The 20,132-nt window shown below is 40.5% G+C and overlaps 1 long non-coding RNA gene across 1 annotated transcript in view; it reads left to right on the top strand.

The window, feature by feature from the left end:
- LOC140704211 (uncharacterized) overlaps positions 1 to 19,121 on the top strand; it is a 40,348-nt gene extending 21,227 nt beyond the window's left edge. The window contains exon 2 of the long non-coding RNA XR_012083340.2: positions 1,105 to 19,121. This is a non-coding gene — a long non-coding RNA (uncharacterized LOC140704211). The remainder of the gene's footprint in view (positions 1 to 1,104) is intronic.
- The last annotated feature ends 1,011 nt before the right edge of the window (positions 19,122 to 20,132 follow it).

Below are 20,132 nucleotides of genomic sequence, written 5' to 3' on the forward strand. Positions count from 1 at the left end.
GGTATCCCTTGCCCACCTTTAGAGGAGAGAGTTTCCAATGGACCAATGTTGGTGGTGGTACGAGGTATTTGGTATGAGATTTTTGTGAGGGCAATGTATAAACTGCAACTCTACAAAAGGTGCACTGTAAATGTGCGCTTCTAGACTAGAGGCTTTGAAGGCTAGATTTCATGATGTTTTTGGACGATCTATTTACCATGCTGTAGGAATTCAGAATATACCATATTTTTCTGTGTATAAGATGCCTCCACTTTTCTAACCCAAAATTAAGAAATCTAAGTGGGGCTTAGCAAGTGTAGGGGGAAAGGGATCAAAGGACTGCAGGATCACTTTGATCCCTGCTTTCCCCTCCACTTGTTTCTCTCTCTCCACAGATTACTTCTGTGTATAAGACGACCCTCAATTTTTAGGCTAAAGATTTTAGACAAAAGTATAGTCTTATACATGGAAAAATACGGTACCTCAGCCTTTGATATTTTTGTCTGTTGGGTGTCCCTTGCTTAATAATTGTCTTATAAAGAAATAAACTAATTAAATTACCACAGTTGGTAAGATATAACTGGAGATGGGCACAAACTGCCAGTAGTAGAAAGTTCAGCAGTCCATGGCAATTTGTTTATTGGCTGAACACGTGTTTAGTGCTTCGCAGCCCCGCCTCCTCTGGTGAGCACCCAATCAGTGCCTGGAGGAGGCAGGGCAAGAAAGCCAGGGCATTACCCCTGAATGTGACCCCACCAGAAGAGGTGAGGTTGTGAAGTGCCAAACACTTGTTTGGTCAACAAACAAACCAACACAAACCACCAAAGTAGCTGTTGGTGCCCATTGCTTGATAACACCCATAATAGCAATGGGGAAGCCTCCTTCATCTCACCCCTGACTCCCAGTAAAATAATGCTTTTTAATGGAATTTTATGAATGTTTCCAACTAAGTGTGTCAGTTTTTGAGTTATACAAATGTGTTTCTTCCAGGGTTGTTATTTTTTTGGGGGGGGGGGGTAGTGTAAAGGAGAAGATGTCAGCTATGTTAATGTGGGCACTCTCCTTGAAAAGAACAATTAATCTGCATAGCAAGAACATGAAATAATTCTTTATTATTTCTGCAAGCTCCTGCTAATTTGACCAGCAACAACAGGACATGTGTTCAGTGATGAATGATGCATTGAGAGCCTCCAAGAAGCCTGGCTGTTGTTTGGAACAGTTGCTGCCAGATGGGCATTGCTTTGCAAATGTAGAGCAATTTCATGCTATTTTGAGATGGGGACAGGTGAAGTTTGAATAACTTTAGCATCAAGAAGAAATGAAAAGAATGGCATCTGCTTCAAAACAAGTAGGAAAAAAAAGAGTCTGCTGAGTTTGTGACAGTTCCATTTTTCAAGCAATAGGGCGTGTATTTTGTTTGATTAATACACCAGGAACTCCATTAGAAGAGTTTAGCAATCACAATAGACCCAAAGATGGTGACTTTGCCACAAGAAAATGACATGAAACTTTAAACTGAGGAAAACCATTAGATTTAATTGGTATATATATAAGTGATACACAGAGTATAATATGAGTTGAAAACTGGGCAGGGGGTTCATTAGATATATAATTGTACAATTGCTGTATTTTATCAGTTATAAGTTTACAAACATATCTCAGAAACAGAAGAAGAAGGTGTAACAACTTCTACATCATCATGGGTATTAACATTGTCGGTTTTCAGTTCATTTCAATTAATGGACAGGGTAAAATAGTTCTATTCACTTTAAATGACCTGAAATAATTTTTATTGCTCCTTGACCTCCCTTCCCTTGTTTTGTGTGAAGACATGCTCCATGTGGCATGGACAATATGTACTCCAAGCATGGTAATGTGCTAATTGGGCCTAAAAGATATGCTCATAGTTAGCTTCCCAAGTGTGTTTGACTAATGTAACTTTGTTGGTTTCTTTTTATTAATTTGCATAAATGTTTTTACTGTTGAAATCTAGGAGAGACTATTTTGAGAAGCATTTTAATTCATTTGTATTTATTCTTGCATCACCCAATCTGGACATTGCATAGTGCACATAATTCTTCTGAAAGTAAAGCACAGTCTTGAGACAAAGCATTCAGCTTTGTTCATATGCCTAGCATGTTTCAGGCTCATGTCTATAATTTCAGCCATAACATGATAATGCAGAAGAAACCCTCCAGACTGATTTGTCTTTGTCAGAGTGGTAACAGTGTTTAGTCTTGAAATACAAGGGCAGAGAAGATTTCAAGAAGAGCAATTTATCTAGTGTCTTGTTTGACACCAATAGAAATGAAGCTGCTTTTCAGACACCAGAGGTCACTCTGCAACTGGAAGCATTCATTGCCTAATGGGGAAAAAACCCACCCACTTGGTCAAAGTAGGTTTGCGAATGCAAAACTAAAATGTCTCAGGTCACACAATTGAAATATGCGATATACTGCATCTGATGCAGATCTTCTCTGCAAAGGTACTGCCTGACAGCAGCAGTCCATCTATTCCTTCAAATTATCCAAGAGTGCTTTTTGTCCTTGTCAATTTGGGTGGAAAGCTTTGTTTTACCGTTTAGAGATTTGCCTGCAAAAACCCACATACAAAGCCTGTCTTTGAATCTGACAGTAGGAAAGTGTGAGCATTTTGTCAAATATGACTTAAGCTGTTGTTGGGCCACAGATGTGTTCTATCTCCAATATGCAGCACGCAGCCTTCCTCAAGAAGGCAGATTTTTGTGTGAGATAAGATGCAATTATTAATAATTTCTGTTCAGGTCTGTTAGCATCTTTAGCCACTTCTTTCTCATGGCAGCACGTCAGCAAGCACATCATCACTATTCCCATTTCTTGGCAGTGCAATGAAGTCAATGGATGTACTCCAAACAAAACCCTGATAAGCTTTAATCCTAAATAAATGTGCCTCTAGACCTTTTTGTCCAGCAACAGGGCTACTTTTTGGGGTGGTGGTCTTAACGGTTTTGCTGGAATCATTCCTATGTCCGTGGATGGGTCACTTTAAGCAAGATTAAAGAATGACCATTTCCAGCACAATCAAATGTGGTCCTACATGTAATTGTAACCCATGTGTTGTCCTACAAGAAACCTCAGTAAATGTATCCATTGATTATTAAAATATTGTCACCTTAACCTTTGACATTACAAGGAGCACCAGGCAGAGGCTAACCGTGATGATATGTATCAGCCGTAAAACAATAAAACACATGCGGGAAGATCAAATACATATCTCAGAAAGCCAGAGAAGCGGGCAGATCAAAGACTTCACCGGCCATTCAAGTCAAAAGCCTGCTATAATATGTTTGTAGCTGGTGGTGGAATGCCATCAAAGCATGCACCAGACGGATGGATCCTACAAGGCAGGTAGCTCATTTGCCTGGATTCTGCACCAGAGAAAGCTCTGTCACACATCCCTGCCCTCAGCCATAGTTGGCTGCATGAAAAACAGCCTTGACCATGATATCGATCCAAAACTAGTTGCATCCTTTGTTGCAGTACGAGCTCTGGTGAGAGGAGATGGGCCTTTTGTTCCAGGAGCTTTGGAGTTTTAAAGGTGAGAACTGCCTCTTTAAGCCTGGAAACAGAATGAAAGAGAGGAAAGCTGATATGAAAAAGGACTCACCAGTTTTAAAACTCCATCCATGGTCTGAACTTTTAGCATCTACTCTTTGTGCCAACTGAGGAGTCTGACTACTTTGAAAAGACAGAAAATTTTGCAATATGATGCAGACAGCCTGGGCTTGGAAAAAATTATTTTCAGACTACAACTCTCAGAATCCACCAATAAGCATGGTCAGGGAATTTTGGGAGTTGTAGTTGAAAAAACAATACTCCTGTAATCGCTGGTGCAGCCCCAGAGTAATAAATCTTTATGTGGCTGTACTTAAATTGGTACCTAGAAATGGTTAGAAAATGCAACCAGACTAGGCAGGTCAGAAATACCTCTGGCAATGAAAACATATTTAGCCATCCATATCTTGACAGGTGCAAGAATTCTCTTTTCTAAACATTGGAAAGACTTGGAGAATCCATCACAAGATGAGTTAATAGCAAAAATTCTGGTTACCGTGGAAATGGATAAATTATTAGAATGGCTAGATTCGACAAGAAAGACGAACTATGAGGATTGTTGGCATAAATTTTATGACTGGTTCAAAAATAGAATGCATATTAATATTTGATAATTGAAAGCCTATGATTAATCTAGAAATAGAATGTATATTATAATTAAGTTATGCCAGGAACTTATACATCTTTGAAATGTAACAAATAAGAATGAGTACTGTATTTTAAAATGTTTATGTTGATTTGCACCTCCTGTTTATCTTATGCCCCCTGTCCCCCATCCCTACACCTAACCCATTAAAAAAACAAAACAAAACAAAAAACAAAACAAAACAATACAAACTCTGGCCAAAACTTCTTAGCAACATTAAACATTAAATCCAGGAGCACAACAAAGGTTTTTTTCAAAGCAAGTACTACTCCATCTAAAACTAGCTAAATATCACTCGAAGAACAAGCAGCTATAGTGGCAAGAAGCACTTCTGTCATGTATAAATTAACTGTCAGTTTATCAGCCCCCATCAAGCCTATTATCCGTCACAGGCACCAATTCAGCATTTCCATGGTCTCCCTGGATTGAGATAGACAGGGGAAATAGAGCTTTGTGTTATCAGCATATTGGTGACATTGAACTCAGTCTAGCCAATCAGTTTCCCATGCAAAGGATTTAGATGATGCACAACATGAAGGACAACATTTTGTTCACTCACAATGCATCTAATCTAATGGCCAAAATCCTATCGTGCAACATAAAGTCGAAAGATTTGGTCTGTTCCTCAGTGGTAAATGAAGATCTGCCACCACAATTCTTGGAGGGATGGATGCACGCACCAGGTCAATTTGCTCATGCTCCCCCATCCCCAAGAATAGGGCAGTGTGCTCTTTAGTTACCAGTAAGGACATTGCTTATGTCATGCAGTACGATTTTAGCCACTGGCAGCTTGCAGTACAGTGGTAATCAGTCCAGTATCAAGGAGGACAATCCTGCCTTTGGACCTCTGTCTTGTTTGGGTCTCAACTTGGCACAGCCGGAACAGGGCAGTGGCAAGTAGTTCTGTTTTTTAAAACAAGAAATAACAAGAGTCCCTTCCCTTTCTTGCATATGCAGCCCCCCCCCCCCGAGAATGTTGCTTCCTTGTTGCCTGCTCCATAACACAGAGGTCACAGGCAAAAGCAAGATCAAATAGTTCTTCAGCACCCCTTTTGGTCCAGCAGGCAGTCTAGATGGGAAAGAGGGGAAGGAGGTAACGAATCATCCCGGGCTGGAGAGTTGCTGGAGAAAATAAAGAAGAGGAAATCTTATCACACTTCTGGCAGGGCGAGAAAGCAACACAGTCATCTAGCATTGCCAAGTAACCAGAGGAACACACACATTTATTCCTTTGCATGTTGTAAGTAAAGGATTGCAGTTAATTTGTTAAAACATACACACACAGAGGCACACATACCTTGAGGACATCCCAACCTGCACTTTTCCTCTGCATGGTGACAACTAACTAGAAAAAATAAAGACCTGGTTTGATTCTCTTCATGGTGCAATGAACCACAAGAAGGATTGCCAAATAACCAAGTAAAAAGAAGGACTTGGTTTGCTCCTCTGCATACTGCCAAGGATTGTGACTAAATTGCCAAATAACTGAATGAATGAATGAATGAATGAATGAATGAATGAATGAATGAATGAATGAAGGAAGGAAGGAAGGAAGGAAGGAAGGAAGGAAGGAAGGAAGGAAGGAAGGAAGGAAGGAAGGAAGGAAGGAAGGAAGGAAGGAGGATCTGATCTGCTTCTGTGTGGGCTGCAGTGAATTTTCATTAAAATTGTCAACAAAACAATCCCCATCTTGTTTGTTCATATGCATATTCCAGAGCAGATAGTAAAGTTGCCAACTGAACACTCATCTACAAGGTATCAGCAGCCGAGTTATGTGGAAGTACTCACTCACTGCTGTAACATTTTGTTGCATGGCTCACTTGCGAGGGCTTAAAGGGCTTTTACAAGCACAATCTTGTTCATTTTCATGAGCACATACTTGCCTATCTTGACAATAACAGTGCAAAACAGGAAAGTATTTGGGTTTGGACAAGCTGGGATGTAGTAGCTAAAATTCTAAACTGAGCACAATTCGCAGTGTGGTTTAACTCACTAACTTTTCAGGTATTCCAGTTCCTTGAATTCTGGAATTTTGTTCAGACCTTCTTGGGCTAACTTGTCTCTATAATTGTTGTCATTGTTAGATGCCATCAAGTCATCTCTGACTTACAGCGACCCTATGAATGAGCAATATCCAAAGTCTCCTGTCCTCAACAGCCTAGCTAAACTCTTCTAAACTCAACCCTGTGGTTTCCGTTAGGGAGTCAATCCATCTTGCATTTGTTCTTCCTCTTTTCCTGCTGCCTTCAACCTTTCCCAGCATTATTTTCCTGTCTTCTCATGATGTACCCAAAGTTGGACAGCCTCATTTTTATCATTTTTGCCCCCAGGGGTAATTAAGGCTTGATCTGCTCTAAGATCCACTTCTTTGTCTTTCTAGCAGTCCAGGGTATCCACAAAGCTTTCCTCCAACATCACATTTCATTAAGATGTGATCCTACTTATGCTTTCTTGGGACTAAGGTTCATAGAAACAATTGCATGGCATTTGTGACTAAACATATATTACCAGTGGGAATCCTAACACAAAGTGTGCACTGTCTTATGCAGCAAGGAAGAGGAGGAATGAACAATGGTTGCTGTTTTTTATGTTTTCTTTTAAAGAAGAAAACTCCATGGTGCCACAGAAGTAAGGGTGATAATGTGAATACATGCTAGCATAGGCATCCTTCAGTCTCAAGAGACTATGGTAACATGCTCTGAATGGAGGAGTGTCCTCTCCAGAGCATGAAGCCCGGGTAAGGTAATATGGAGGATAGGCTGTTACCCAAGCAGCAGATCCCCCCTCTCCACATTGCTGAAATGGTCCAATGGAAAGGCAAGAGCCAATACAACTGGTTCCAGCAATGTCGCAGGAGTTGGCAGAACGACACATGCTGCCTTCGGGACTCCAGCTCCTGATTTTGCCTCGAGGTTAACTCCTGAAGCCTTTTCCATGAGTGGATATAGCCACAAGGCAGTGGAGGTTTGAAATCGGAGTTTTCCTTCTCCTAGATGGGCTGCCTTCCATGGCTCATTACAATTGTGCAGTGCATCACAGTGGAATATTGCAGCATCTAGAATTTTGAAAGTATAACTTCTGAAATCCTTTTTTTCTGAAGTGGAATTTAATTTCAGCCTACATCTGACATCTTGACAAATTGTAGAAACTTCGCAGTGCAAATTTTGCAGTCATGACTCATTTAAATAAAGAGAAATCCGTTTTAAAATGATAGTCATTCTGATGGAATGGATCCCAAGGTGGCGATTCTGGACACTGCATTCTGTGTTAGGTGAGTTGTATTTCTGATTAAATTACAGCTACAATGTTTAATTATGATGATATTTTGATATATTAGTTTAAATTAGCATATACAAATGAGTGCCTGGTGTCATCCTTGTAGTGATGAATATCCTCCATTTTGATGATTTTTGTTCCCCCATGTCTTCTTTTGGTGATGAAGTCTGTCCTGCCTTCTAATGATGGAGCAGTGGATGATGAAATGGCAAGAGATTCACACCCACCCAGCACAAACGGCAAGACTTCTGCGGTGAGTGTGAACACTTCAAAGAGGGAATCAGCCATGTCCTAAGCTCTTCGTCCAAACCAAGCAGCCAAGAAGGACACCTTGATCAGTGGTCTCAGCAGCCATGCTGGGTCATAAAGAGTCCTGAAGTTGACCCTGACAGGAGTTGCAAGGTCAGTGAAATATCCAAGGAGTGATAGGTTCCACTCCCTTAGTGAGTGTTCATGGTCAAGTGGAGATTTGAACCCAGGCCTTCGGATACGTAGTCTGCCATTACACCCCCTCCCCTGTGTGTGAATCTCCCCTGTCGCTGCTGTGTCTTCCTGACATTCTGTTTCCAGCCACCTGTGTTATCCCTTCTACAGCCATCCACCAGTTACTGCTGGGTGAGCTTGGATTCGCCCTTCTTCCCTGGTGCTGTCTTCCACATCATCCTTGAGAGTTCCTTAACCCTTGGGAATACAGTTTCAGGGTCATCTGCCAGAAAGATTCCCTTGTTGGATTACATGCCTCCAACAGGTGGAGTATCTTTGATGGTAGGGCACTTGTGCTGGATCCACTTTTTTTTAAAATAACTTTTGAATTCTCCAGCCCCCATTTCCAAGAAAGCCAACCTTCTGGTCATGTTTAAATAATATTGTAGAAAAGTTTGAAAGATAAACTGAGAATGACTTCCAACTGAGATTTGAGCCTGAGATCTTCCCTCTTCTAGCAAAATCACACCAGTGTTCAAATTCTGCTTCTTTAACTGAAGCTGCTGGTGGAACCATTCCTCATGGTTTATTTACACTTTGCCATTTGTAAGGTTATCTCTTTCATTAGCGCCAACTCGAAGATGCGAAATACATGGCGCTCATCAGTCTCACTTACCAGGTAACTTACAATAATGATGGGGATATTTTGTCAGAAGCTGGCTAACACAGCATTGAAATGCACTGGGTGCTGATAAAGAGATGTCTTATTCCATTGTTACGAATAGTTTTTTTTCTTTTTCTATGAAATCTGTCTGGAAGTAGGCTGACGGACGAGTGCCAGCTCCTAATTCCCTCTTCCAAGTAGTATTTTTGCCCCAACTTTATCCCTCATAGCCCCACTTATCTCTTGCACTTTCTTTCTCCTTGTCTTTAAATCTGATTTTTTCATACTCACCTTTAGTTCATCTGCTTCCTTCTGATGAAACTCCATCACATTTCTCTGGCCATGTTTTTGAGTCTGAGGTAAGAGAATAAGCAAGTAGGTCTTCTGATATTTTCATTAGCTGAAAACTTCCGAGAATGTGTTGCTCCTAGTTTGACTGAAAGCTCTGAACTCAAGAGTCATAATTAATCAGACAATGTTACTATAGTTGGTTACTTTGAGGGCAACAAGGGTATGATTATTTACATGTCAAAAGCAATTGAACAAGTAGTTAAAACTTATTTTTGTGTACTTTTTAGTTACTTGTAGAGGTTCCTTTTAGAGATTACAAACACTCCAGAGGTTGTTTGACAGGAATTATTCACATTTTATGCCACTCCCTCACATAAAATAGTCTAAATAATTTAACATTTGTTTATAATTTTACCTATATTTCATATACGTCCATATATAATTTTAAATTGTGCAACACTCTGGAAAAAATGAAGAAGGAAATAACTTATTTTCTTGTGGTTTTTTAATTATTTTTGATCTTTATATATATATTTTAATTGTTGGCCTGCTTATATAACCTCCAGTACAAAGAACTACTGTTGCCAATGGAGGAATGAAAAGATCAACATGACTGCCATGGGCATGGAGTCCTTTTAAAAATAATATCTCAACATCTCTGATTAACACTTCTTTGAGGCTTAAAGGGGATTTGAAAGATAAGTTTCCTCTTCTAACATTTAGCCATGTGCGTTGCTCACTTCTAAAGCCTGCCAACATATAGTTCATGTAAACCAGGCCAGGAGGGCAATGACCTTTCAGGGTGAGAGCCAGTGGCAGCTCATGTCCATTATGGTTGGTAGATCAAAGGCATAACAGCCAATAGTGGGCTTTGGACAGAGTCAAGGTGACGTGCAAAGCCGGGTATTCATTTCATACAAAAACTCAGGCATTTATTCTCTCCCTCCCTCCCTCCCTCCCTCCCCCCCTCCCTCCCCACACACACTTTCCAGTGCATACAAAACCATTCATACACATAGGCAGACAGGCAGGCAGGCAGACATTCACTTAAATGCTCTCTGATTTTCAAGCATTTTCTTCAATCTACATCTATGTCACAATGCTGCTGTTTCACTTTCCATGTATGCTCTCATTTTCTTGCCTAGCCCCATTGACTCACAAAAATTATGAGGCTGCCTTAACGAACCATCTTTCACTATACTTTGCTGTGTTCTAACCTTAGATCCTACCCCATCCTCACTGCACCTCGGCCCTACATCCTGCTCCAGTTGCCACTATTGTTTTTGCAACCTCACATGCTGCCTTTAGTAGATTTAGCTGGGAGGGACAGTTCTGGGCTGAGTTGACTGTCAATCTACTTAGCATTAACCAATTGTTCCTTCCCTGCCTCTCATTTCAAAGAGAGTCCCACCTCCCTGCTGAGAACTTTTTCCCTCTCAAGCCTGTTGTTGAAAAGTAGTCGTGTTTGTCAGTTTGCTATTTATAAGTAAGTAATGAAGCTTTTTATTCTCTTACTAATATCTCAAAGTGAGTTATTGAGACTGTATGTGCTAGTTAATGAGAAAGGGGGGTGAATTACTCTGGGAAACTTGAGACTCTGTTCTGTGAATCTCTTCTGCTGTGTAGCTATAAGAATTTAACCAAAATTCAAAGCTCTGCAACAACTACTATGGATGTTTTCTACCTCTGGATTCTGCCCTAGACATAGTTACAAGATGGGAGCTACTTGGCACAGTAATACTACATGTGAGAAGAATCTTGGAATTATTCTAAATGACAAACTGAATCTTAGTCCACAGTATGATATGACCTATGTTTTAGGTTGCATAAACAGAAGTACAGTTTCCAAATGACATGAAGTACTAGTTCTTCCCTATTTGGCACTGGTTAGGATTTATCTGAAGTAGGATGCAGACAAATTGAAACAGGTTCTGATGAGGGCAGCAGGGATAATCAGGGAACTGGAAACAAAGCCATGTGAAGAAAGACTGAAATAACTGGGCATGTTTAGCCTTGAGAAAAGAAGGCTGAGGAGAGATGACAGCACTCTACAAATACTTGAAAGATTGTCATACAGAGAAGGGGGCAGGATCTGTTTTTAGTCATTCCAAAGTGCAGGATTCATAATAAGGGGCTCAAGTTACAGGAAGCCACATTTTGTTAAGTATCAGTAGAAACATCTCAGACAAATCCAAAGAAACAAAACAAAACAAGACAAAAACATGTGGCACCTTAAAAACCATTATATTTTAATGTAAACTTTTGCAGACACGTCCACTTCAGCAGACATGGAAACAAAATTAAATGTTGAATGAAACGTCAGTTTAACAAGTAAAACATTTTAAACATTCATTGGTTCTTGGTATGGTACATCTACATGAAGTAACTTATGACCAATTTTGTTTTAGGGTACTGTTGTAAACTATCCTCCAGGAGACAGAAAACAGGCTCCAGGCCTGAGCAAAGATGAGAGAAGATAGAGGGGTCATGTGGGATTTTTTTTTCTTTGAAGACTGGGGATTACATTAAAGAATGTATAAAGGTAAATGTGAAAGAAGGTAGCAGAGGAATCACACATATTAATGTAGGGAATATTGACACATTCCCTACAATATTTTAACTTTGAGCCTTGTGAGGAGAAATGGGCTTGGTAGTTATGAAGAAAATAATAGTGGCAGTAGATATAATGAGAAATATTACATTTGGTAATGGATTAAGAGATCTAATCTTATATTCAGTGCATTTTATGTGTGTCCATTATGCATATAAATTTTACTTCAGCTGTTTTGTATGGAACTATACAACAATGGAACCAATTATTTCAGGGTATGATGAGCTCTCAACTGCTGGGCATTCAAGAGAAAGCTAGACTGCCATCGGGCTGATATACTTTAATTTGGATTCCTGCACTGAGCTAGGGATGGCGTTAATGGCATTTATAGGCCCCCTTCCAATCCCAATATTCTATGCTTCTATAATTTTCATGCAGCAGCTTCTAGGGTCAATCTTTGGCTTCTCTGGGTAAGACATGAAATAGTGGCTGGAACCCTTGAGAGCTGCTGCTCGTAAAAGCAGACAGTACTGTATGTTCAGTGGGCAAATGGGGGTCATGGAAAGAGCTGCCCTGAAGAATGTGAGCATATTTAAGCATCCCCTGAACAACAACAGCACCCTTTCAACTGCTCCTTCCACTCCAGAATCACCACTAGATTGTTTCCAGCTCAAATGAAGAAGAATGGACCAGTGATATGACTTAATAAAAGGCAAGCTTCTATATAACTACAGTCTCATTCTGATTCCAACATAAGCAAGCAGGTCAATCAAGAGATTGAGAGGACTTGTCTGATATATATAAAAAAGTAACATTGCTAAATTCCTTTGAGGACATCTTTGTAATGCATTGTTGTGGTGCTCTAGATCATCATAGTATTGTCATTGCTGTTGTTTTTTTAAAAAGACTTCCAAGAAAATGTTCAGTGTGAAATACCTCAATGGAAGATTTATGCGCATTAAGAATTAAATAAGAATATGGATTTATTTCCCAACACAAATGACAGATTGGCACATCGTAGTCGGAATGATAGCACTACCTCTGCTCCGTTTTATTATCTTTCAAGATTTCTTTTTTAATTTCTTAGCGTTTATTTCTCTAAATAAATCCATGATAGAAACATCTCTGTGCATTTACACAGCTAATTATGAACAGTTCCACTGAGTCTTCCACCCTTGGAAAAGATGGTGAGGAACACAGCTAGACATTAATGTCTTCAGACAACTTCAGAGCATTGCTCAAGGACTGTTTATTTTTTTAAAAAGAGATAGGTTTAATAAATTGTCTTTATCACGTATTTGTACCTTTCAGATAATGGCTCTCTTGACCTGTTGGTCATGCAGAAAGCAACAGCAATACCTGACACGATAATTTCCTGTTCTGAAACAAGAACAAATACATGGATCAGAAATGTTTGCAAGCCTCAGGTAGTTCACGTCAACAGCAGCCAGCTGCTGCAGTCACCTCCTCTCTATTCCTTTAAAAATGCCTCTGCTTTTACAAGAATGGCTTTTATTTTCTGGAAGAAGGCACTCACGGGCACTGGTGACTAGAAGCATGCTTCATATGAGGAAGATACAGTATATCTTAATTAATGTATATTTCTCGCAGAGATAATCAGTTCCCCGGGCTGCTTCTGCAACACTAAGATGGGAAGCTGAAGCAGTCATATACGAAGAAGATTCTTGAAACAAAAGTTAATCTGCTGGGTTTATACCTTCCCTTTCTCATTTTTATTTCCTTTCCATTTTACTGATTGAGCACAAACTCTAGGAAAAAAACAAGAAAGTGCCTTTTTATAAGCCTTGCTTGCCTCCAAGGGGCTGTATTAACGTCCTTTGCTTGGCAAAGAAAATGACAAAAAGAGATAAAAACGGTGCTTGATAGCTATGGAAAGAGGGAATCATCCAGCAACAAACATCAGATGCCTTGCAGTTTCAATCTGTTTCTTTTTTTAGGAGAATATGAGTCACAACAAGAGTATGTGAAGATGAATTCTTTAGCTTAGGTTTTTTCCACCCCCATTTCATGGAAATCTCTGGTGCTAGGTATATGAAAGTCTGCCTGGTTTACAGAATGTTTTCTGGAAATGGTTGCGGGACATTGTTTATGGGGCAAAATGGAACAATTCACCGATTGATTCTTTTATAGATCCTTCCTCTGGAGCCTGCAATCAGCAGAGACTGCTGTCTCTAGTAATATAATAATTCTTGTCGTTCCTGCGAGAACCCATTTCAGATCTCATCAATGCTTGAAATCTGAGCTGGGTGGAGCAGACAAGTGCCTGCTTCACAGAGGCTTCCATTGAGGCATCGGGTATCAGCATTTGCCAGGAGACAGCAGTTGTAGCCGCCGATTCAGAGACAGACACTGACAGATTTAGCACATCTTGCTCTGATTGCAAACGTAGCACAGGAGCACATGCACAGGCTTGCCGTGTGAGAAGAAGAGCATTCCAGAAAGCTGCAGAGGACTCGGTGTTATAAACAGCACCTGTGCTGCCAAATGGTGAGGGGCTTGACAGCCAATTCTTTCTGCAGGGTCTCTTGGCAGGAGGACTCTCAAGGTCACCCAATATATTTTTTTTGCCATGAATGATATGGTGATCTATCATTGAAACACAAAGACTTCTTTGCCTCCCTTTATGCGAGCAATTAGGCAGCTCACATAACATCAGTGCCTAGGGGCCTATAGATTTAATCACCTAGGCTGTAAATAAAAGCAATGTGACCAGGAAAGAAATCACCGTTACATTGATTACTCAGGTGGCATGTATATCCAGCCCATGTCAGCAAGTCAGAGTGTCCTATAATTGTTCTGCTCTCTGACTTGCTTTTCATCACCTCAAATAAGTACGAAGAGCAGCAATTCTGTATATTTCTTTTCATGTTCGGTGATGCCGGTCTGATTACATAGACTGACTTAGCAGCATGGTTGCTGCTGGGGCTTGTGATTTCATGGCTGCTGCTCAATGTGGAAAACTGTGGAAAGCCTGCTTCCTGTGCACTTGGAGCAACTTTGGCTACTCCACAAAACCTTTAAGTTGGTTGTTGTAGATTTTTTGGGTTGTTTGGCTGTGTTTGAAGTTTTTTCTTCCTAATGTTTCGCAAGTTTCTGTGGCCACTATCTTCAGAGGACAGGAGTTAGAACTCTGTGTTTTGGTGTAGTGTGTGGGATAGTATCACCATAATCAACCAATCTCCTGAAAAGGACAAAAAGCTGATCCCACAGCTACAAATACTTAACTATCCCAGGAGATACCCGTAGGTTCTCCAACGGGTAGGTGCTGGTAATATACTCTACCTTCTGCAACTTCCTTCTAATTTTTACCTTGACAATGCACTCCATTCCTTGCATCAGTTTTAAATTCCTCGCAAAAAAGGCCTTACGCTCACCTAATGCCAGGATTCTAAACCCGTACTTTAATCCTTCTAACAAATATTCCGCATCCATCTCCTTTGCATAATCCAGTAATCATGACTCCAATAAAGAGACTTTAATTAGACTGGGGCCCTTTGTTAATGTAATATTATTACTTTAATCAAAAACATATAACATATAATAGAGATAAGATTAATAATTTGAAAAATCCTTAAAAAATTCTAAACCCAGATAAAAAGCCAATTCAATGGACACTCACTTGTAATTATTAATTAATCAGGTTAATGAATGCATCATACCCTAACCAAACATTCTATAACTGTAACTGCAAAAATTATACTGCAGGCGCAACAAATTGGCTCAAATTATACCACCTATAAAGCTATCTATAGGTGTAATATCAAAATAATGAGAGGGTTTAATATATAACCAATAAACAGAAAATTTTCAAACTGAATGGGGATGGGTGGGGGTGGGGGGGACGGATGCCCTTCAGAGCCCGGCCTAGGCCCCCAAACCCTTCCCAAAATCAATGAGCCAGACCCAAATTAAATTATAGGCTCTCTGGACCATTGTGTGGCATCTGAGCCAGCTGCAGGTGTCTTGGCCCGCATCTGCACCTTCCCCACGCTACCCTCTCCTTTTTTAAAAAAAAAACAACACTCCTAAATGAATTCAAGAATTAAAAGTGCTGTCTGATCCCAAAGGGGGGGGGGGGTCAGTGAAACAGAGTCCAAACTCTGTGCCGATGCAGCCCCCCGTTCTCCGATTGAGCCTCCAAGCCAATGACGAAGTTTGAAAAAGAAACCAAACTGCGAGCTCCATCATCCTCTGAAGACAGAAGCTAAGAGGACAAGTGTAGGGAGGAGCCTCCCTTAAATAACCCATTCCTCCCCACCCTCCCTGGGTTGCTCTCACGAGGCTACTGAGTCTTGCTGAATCCAGGGAGGAAGATAACATCGGTCTGCGCCGGCGAAGAGGCTCACCAGCAGATCAAACATATGAAGTAGAAACCCTTGGGAAATGTGGGGGAGGGGCCCATGGTAGTTGGTAGGGCTATGAATTCTAACCACAGTTTCATTGGATATGTCTTTTTTCCCAAAAGAAATTTTGCAAATTGCAATCCCTCTGTTGGCTATGCAGAACACATCTGTGATGTGCCACATACAGATTGTCTCTCAAAATAGACAGACAGGGCTTCATGTTTATAAAACCTTGTATTTAAACATCTGGTGTTTTCACGGTATTTCTGGAGAAATGTTGCTCTCTTTCTTCATATGCCCAAGAGTCAAAAGTGCCAGGGAAGTTTTCCACCATTACTTTCTCCTGGGAAGATCTGTGCTAGGGAGCTGAACAACAAGACAAAGCAATATTTGCATTTTTTAAAATACAGAGCTTGAAGTGACAACATATGCTGTTCTGACCCAAACAAGGTGCTATCACTGCCTGAGTAGCTTCAGCTGTTTGTTGCAGTTTCAGAGATTCCATACAAGGGCAGGTTCAACATTGTTATGGAGTTTATTCATCTTACCTGTCTGTTGAGGCAAAGCTTCTCATTCAGCGGGGGGAAAAGCCCTACAAAACATTCCTGTTGGAAGCCATTTTAGAGGTCCAGGTGTTTCCAGAATTCCCTAGTGTGGACTCAGGATGTCTTTTATTAATCAAAACCAGGTCTTGCTGTTAATTAGAGAGCTGAGCAATACAATAACATTCTCTCCTGAGAATGTTTGCATTCATTTGGTTCGTGTCTGGTAGAATGGCATGGTCATTAGGCAAAGAGGTCTGGTCTCCTTGGTAATGATAAATGCAAACTAGTGTCATTTTTCTGGAATGTTGCCACCGTTCAGAAATGGAATGCACCTTGCATTAGAAGTAGTTATTTTTAAAAAAAACTACCCCAAGGAAACACTGATGTGAGCTGAAGACTCCACGGAGGTGGAAATTGATGATATTCTGAAGCTAAAACAACACCCAATTAGGTGCAGAAAAATTTGGAGCAGACGTTGAATACGAGGCCAGATTCTGTCCTTGGGGTGGATGATGTAGCCTGATGTCTGCAAAACAGTAGACAGGGAAAATGCCATCACTCTGCCATTACAGCTGCCTAGAGAGTGTGGTGCACTGTTGTGGCCTTCTATATTGATGTTTCGGACATAAATGCTTCGGACCTAGGGTCTCATCCAGGATACAGAGAGACCAATATAGAGCAGGAATATATCCCCTTCATGCTTGCCAGCCATGTCTCCTCGAACATAGATTATTACTTATTCTCTCAGGTTGGTCAGAAAAGTAAAATAGATTCCCATTCTGTACTAAACATGTTCCCTCCTCCTGTGTCCTGCTGGGAGTACCGTTGCAACACTCAGCTGGGTAACGGAGGACTACCAAAACCATCCCTTGTCAGCTTTCTCAGGTATGATTCTTTATATACAAAGGTTGATCAGATATAATTTCCTATTCAGCTCTTAATGATTCTCCACATTCAAGTGCATATCTCTACCCTTTTTAAAGTGGTTTAGATAGCAATCAGATAATGTAGAATAGTCTGATATAAATGAACTATACAGTGGTGCCTCACTTAGCGATGTTAATCCGTTCTAGAAAAAACATCGCTAAGTGATTTAATTGCTAAGCAATATTTAAAAGCCCATAGGAACGTATTAAAATGTGTTTAATACGTTCCTATGGGCTAAAAACTTACCTTAAAGTGAAATTCCTCCATAGCGGTGGCCATTTGGGGTGCCTCTAAAGCGAGGCAAAACAGCAGTGGCCATTTTGTTTTTGCGGCGGCCATTTTGGAACCGCCAATCAGCTGTTTTAAAAAGTTCGCTTTGCCATGATCGCTTCCCCACGATCATCGCAAACTGAATTTTAGCCATAGGGGACATCGCTAAGCGATCACTCCAGTGATGGCCAAAAGTCAATTGCAAAGCGATTTCATCACTCAACAGAGCGATCGCTAAGCGATGCACCACTGTACTATCCGTGAACTAGTGTAGCATAGTGACTAAGAAAATGAGTCAAGTATTCTCTTAGTTCCAAGCAGATCACAGCCATAAACTCTGAAAATGAGCTTTAAAGCAAGCACAAGAGTGCATAGGTAGGGAGGCTTTAATCCTAATCCGGGTCTCTGACCGAGAGAAGGGAAGTCAATTCCTTGGTTTAATGAGGAACTGGGTGAGGTGAAAAGGTTTGGTAGGCACCTAGAGTGAAAGTGGAGGAAAACTCAGTCTGTTGCAGTTAAAGGTCAATATAGAAAATTTATGCGTGCCTATTCAAAAGCAGTTACAGCTGCTAAAAGAACACATCACACAGGCAGCATAGCAAGGGCCCCTGATGGTTCAAGAGAATTATTTAAACTTGTGGAGGAACTTACAACTTTAAGATCAAGTAATGTGTGGCCTGTTGAAGAGTATCAGCAAAGTGCTGATACATTTGCTTTTTTTGATCTCACTGCTTTTGATTCCAATCTAAAAGTAATTTCTAGAAGTAGAGGCTTTAGAGGCGCCATCTTGTCATTGTTCTATGGATAGATTCAGTTTGCTTTCCCTTTGGTCTGGATCCTTGTCTATCATGATTGGTTAAGGCTAGAGATGGGGGTATTTGTATTTGTTAAGGCCTATTTAGAAAAAAGTAAGAGACTTTCTGTTGACCATAAGGAACACTTCATGGTCAGATGGTGTCTTCCCAGAGGTCTTGAAAATGGCAGTTATAAATACTCTGTGAAGGAAATTTGGAATGGTTAGGACTCTGAGGCAAGTGTCTAGTTATTGGCCTAGCCACAACCATTTTTTTTTTTGGTAACATTGTTGAAAAACAGAAAACAGAGCTACTCCAGAACACCAATGGTTCCCAACCTTGGGTAGCCCAGGTGTTCTTGGACTGCAACTCCCAGAAACCCTCTTCCTGAGTTCCTGCAAAGTATGACATCCCTACAGGGATTCAGATAGAGATGTAAGTTGTTTTGGCAGGCCTTCAGAAGCTAGGAAGTTTTAAAATATGCTAATGGTTATGTTGTTGCTGTTGGAATTATTGCAAACTTTGTATGGTGCCTTTATGAGGTTTTGGCTGGACCTTTCTAGGCTAGGATGACAATCCATCAATCCAGCAGCAACTAACTGCTCCCTTTCTACCTCAGATTTTGAAGAAAGCCATTTTTCTCTACTCAGGACTCCTTTTCCTGCTCTTTTTCAGTCAGGGGTCAGTTAGAGTTGTTGAAGAAAGAAATCATGTTAATCCGTGCAAGCATTATCGTTAAAAACAAAATGAAAGTAAATAATAATATAGAATAAACTAACAAATAAAAAAGATAAAAAACGGGATGGCACCTAGGATTAACTGTGCAGTGAGCCGGTCATGTAGTCAGTTAGATCAGTGCTCTGTTAGTCATGTAATTAATCATGGCGCTATGAATCAGTTAAGCTCTGTTCATGTAAAAAAGTCAATACAGTGGTGCCCCGCATAGCGACGATAATCAGTTCCGGATAAATTGTCGCTATCTGGAAACGTCACTATACGGGGCAAAAAAACCCATAGGAACGCATTAAACCCTGTTTAATGTGTTCCTATGGGGGGGGAACTCACCACTAAGAGGAAATCCTCCATAGGGCCGCCATTTTTGCTGCCTCGGTAAGCGAGGAATCGGTGCGAAAACGCTGCGGGTGGCCATTTTCTTCAACCCCTGGCCATTTTGGAACGGCCGATCAGCTGTTCTAAAACATTGGAATGCGAAGATCAGTAAGCAAAACACTTACTGATCATCACAACGCGATGTTTTCCCTATTTAAACATCGCAATGCGATCGCTTTTGCGATCGCAAAATCCGCATCGCTATGCAGATTCGTCGTTAAATGGGCCGCTCGTTATGCAAGGCACCACTGTATTTATCTATATGTTGTTTTTTATCTGTTCTGAACTGTGAGTAAATGTGCATTTTATTCTTTCTCTTACCAGTGTCTTCGAATGAGTTACTGAGATAGTAATCGCCAGCTGAGGAGAACAAAACAATCAGGAATGGTTTATTCTGGGGAGATTTTAAGCTAATTCTGTTCTGTAGGTCCCTGCCTGAACTTTTCCCACTGTATAGTTAGAGGTTTTTAAGCCACAACATTTCACATTCTGCCAAGAGTTTTAAGGCTTTATTGTAGTTTATCATTTATATGGTGTATCTTATTGGTATCATATTATTCTGTGTCTCTTTGAAGAGAAGAATGACAAACAAACAAATATTTTTTTAAAATAGTAATTATATATATAATTTTAATCTGTATGCCATTTTTCTCTTCTAATAGACCCAGAATGGTGCCCAACACCATGAGAGTCAACCAT

The sequence above is a fragment of the Pogona vitticeps genome, chromosome 2, assembly GCF_051106095.1.
Source record: "Pogona vitticeps strain Pit_001003342236 chromosome 2, PviZW2.1, whole genome shotgun sequence".
Classification (NCBI taxonomy): domain Eukaryota; kingdom Metazoa; phylum Chordata; class Lepidosauria; order Squamata; family Agamidae; genus Pogona; species Pogona vitticeps.